The sequence below is a fragment of the Sapajus apella genome, unplaced genomic scaffold (assembly GCF_009761245.1).
Source record: "Sapajus apella isolate SASKATOON/1434 unplaced genomic scaffold, GSC_monkey_1.0 scaffold2, whole genome shotgun sequence".
NCBI classification, from domain to species: Eukaryota; Metazoa; Chordata; class Mammalia; order Primates; family Cebidae; genus Sapajus; species Sapajus apella.
Genome location: NW_022436942.1, coordinates 17,344,271 through 17,347,833, shown reverse-complemented (window position 1 = coordinate 17,347,833; position 3,563 = coordinate 17,344,271). Strand labels below are relative to the sequence as shown.

The 3,563-nt window shown below is 34.9% G+C and overlaps 1 long non-coding RNA gene across 1 annotated transcript in view; it reads left to right on the top strand.

The window, feature by feature from the left end:
- LOC116556696 overlaps positions 1-948 on the top strand; it is a 6,096-nt gene extending 5,148 nt beyond the window's left edge. The window contains exon 2 of the long non-coding RNA XR_004271120.1: positions 564-948. This is a non-coding gene — a long non-coding RNA (uncharacterized LOC116556696). The remainder of the gene's footprint in view (positions 1-563) is intronic.
- The last annotated feature ends 2,615 nt before the right edge of the window (positions 949-3,563 follow it).

Sequence of the window (3,563 nt, the reverse complement as noted above, 5' to 3'; positions counted from 1 at the left end):
TCCAGGATCAACTTAAAAGGACTTTTACTGGCCAAAGATGGTATAATCTGATCATCAATAATAAAATAACTAAAATGGATTGAAACTCATCAAATATACCTAAATCCAGGAACCCATGATAGAATTTTGCCAAATTCTGCTGGTGATTTATGTAGGATGCTAAGGAAGTATCTCTGAAAATTGGTAAATAAAAGGAATTAATCAAGCATTTATCCAGCCTCTAATGAGCAAATGCTCTATCATGACGAAAGCTATACAACCTAAAAACTGGGAAACTCTAAAACAAATGCTTCACTGTCTCTAACAAACAGCTTGGAAAGAAAAATTAGAGAGATGGAAAGAGACTTGACCAATTGCAGTGCATGACTAATTCTGATTTGAATAAACCATGAAAACATAATGACAATTGGGAAAATGTAAACTATATGTACATACTTGGTGATATTAAAGTCTTATTAAGTTTTATGTGCAATTATATTTTTAAAAGAGAGTTATTATCTTTAACACATACACCCTGTAGTAACTAGCTATCAATTTTTCCTTCAATGACCTTTCCTTTCCAGTGTTCACACTCTTGTTTGGTCAGCCCCTTACCACATTGAATCATGGTTGGAACAACAGAAGTGAGGATGTGTGACTTGAGGCTATGTCCTGAAAAGCACTATGGCTTCCCTTTTGGCCTTCTGCATTGTTTGCTACAGAGGAAGCAAACAAGTATACAGACAGTGTACTGTAAATATGTTCAATCAGCTCAATTAAAAAGCCCCCTGTGGGAAAGAATTGAGGACTCTGGCCTCAGCCCAACTTGTCATTCATGTGAATGAGCCAGTCTGGAGGTATGGGAAGAACAAATGACCATCAGTTGTTCATCATTGAAACTGAGTGATAGGCACAGGGTTGTTAATTGTACCATTTTTCCTACTTTTAAATATGTTCAAAAATTTCCATAATTAAATCATTCAAGATTCTATTGACTCAAAGACTTAAGTCATGGGACTTTTTTTTTCCCCAATAGTGAGTATAGATTCCACTAAACCATTTTCCATATGAATTATTTACAATTTCCGAAATGGTCAGTAGGAATTATAGTTGGAAGCTATGGTTGAGGAGCATATTTCTTTGGGACCACAAAGCTTATGACTGAGCTGTCAGCACCCATTCTGAGAAATGTTACCTGGACTAATGCCAAAGAAAAAATTATAAAAATAACAGTTTGCTTATAATTATTCCCTAATAACTTTAAATGTTGAACTTGGAAAGTATGTTTAAGGTATAAATCATAGAAAGTTAACAATTAATTAAAAAAGAGACTTACAGGTTGTCTAGTATACAGTTCCTCTTCTATCATTAATTTATTTTTGACATCTTCACAAAGAAATTTTTTACCCAGTATTTCCCAACTGTAGATTCGATCACATTTTTATGGCTGTAATTATTTACTCAACTGTACAGCAGTTGTAGCCCACACAACTGTCCACCTGTTTAAAAATTGAACAGTATTAAGAGAATTTTGCTGATGAATCTCATGTTAATGGCTGACACATTTTCCAGTAAACTGTAAAAATAATATAAATCTATTTGAAGAGAGACAATATCAAAAAATGTTATATTTTTAACCATAACTGAAGGTTCCAAGAAAGATAATAATGAAGACGGACTGGTGGTTTCATTTATTCTCAGAAAATAGAACTTGAGAGATTTCTACATTCATGATTATTAAATTTAAAAATTATGAAATTCTGACAGCTGTTTATGTATAAAGAACTACCTTAAGATCAGAAAGTAAAGCAAATTTGCTTCTCAACCTATGTTTATATCCATCTATATCTATATTCTATCCTTACAATTATCGATCTATCTCTCATCTGTCTGGTTCTGCAATGCTTATACATTCACAGCCCACGATGTCTAATTCCAGAATAGGGTTCTATTTAAAGCACAGCCCAGTAGAAATTATAATCTTCACAACTCTGTGTGATAACCTTTAAGGTTAACTAAGTACAAAGACAGCAATAACCCCCAACAACCCTGCCATCACTAAATATCCAACAAGATTCTCCACACTCCGATGCTTCTAACTGTAACCCTGTTCCCAATACCTTGATATTTCAAAGTTCCCTTCCTGTACTAATCATTACAACATATGAAATTATCCCTATTCTCATCCCTCCCATACCTCCTAAAGATGCCTAACTGGTTATAATCCTTGTTTTCTTCTTTTACTTTTGTCAAAGAATCCGTAACTCAGTTTCATTTTTCTCATTAGAGAATGGAGGATGAGTAAGAGGCTAGGTAGACAATGCCAACACATTCTGACTCAGGCATGTGTATATGCAAAATACAGCGGTGTGTTACTTGTATCCCTCTTCAAGGAAGAACTAAAAAAGGAGTTTAGTCAGCAGAAAACTTCAGCTGTCAGCACCTCAGGTCTCCTTCAACTATAGAAAACTGTCTCACTTGAGACCAGGAATTCAGTTATTTATTGATCAAAGTGGGGATATAAAGGCCAGGATATTTTTGTCTAAAGAATAATATTCTCATCGGCAATTTTTGTTCCAGGATTCTCACCAAGTTTTCTGAGGTTGTGGGACCTAAACTACAGTTTGAATTACCTTTATGCCCAATCTTGCTCCCCCCCTTTCCTTTCATAGGGTTTGATCCCTAATAAGTATCTTTCACCCCAAACTTTTTAGTGTTTGCTTTCAGAGAACTCAACATACAACAGTGTGTTTGTAGAGGATGACTTCTTGCAACTTCTAATAATTTTTATTTCTTCATATGAATAAAATATGCTGAAAGTCAAAAAAAGAAGGAAGAAATAATCATGTGGACATTTAGGGCATTTCTGGTTGGCCTTTTTTCCTTTGTGCATTTGATTTATATAGATGAGAGTCTATTGTAAATGGGCATGAATGTATGATTGTGTATCTTCATTTTATCACCTAAAATCATAAAATAAATGTTCAACACTCAATTACGCACTTGGATGTAAAGGTGTTAATTGGAAGATTCTAAGTTCTGAGTCCATTCTTGTTTAACACTTTATAATCAACTTGGAGGAAGAAATACAATGTGAAATACAAAGCTAGTTGATAGAGCTCTTCTTCAGGTGGACATAATGCATTAGGGGGATCTCAAACAGATAAATGCTGAAAGAAAAAGTGAGAGAGGAATTTCAGTGACATAAATGTAAAGTGATGTACCTGGAAATAATAGCTTCTGATTTGCCTAGTTTCTCTACCTAGCAGTCAGGGTGATCTAGTTAAAATGAGAATCAGATCATATCATTTAGCTGCCTTAAGTCCTTCAGTGGCTACCCAGGTCATTCGGAATAAATTCCAATATCCTTACAATGCCTAGGAGACTCCAGAATCTGGCCTCTGATTATTTCTTAAATCTGCTCCCTTCCTACTTTCCCCTTTGTATGCTGCACCATGTTCACTGACCTTGTTGGTTGTCAAACCTTTCTACCAGTTATTTTCTCTGAGTGGTATGTTTTCCCATATATCTGCATTGCTCCTAGTCTCTCCTCATCTAAACCTTATAATATCATTCAGGCTTTC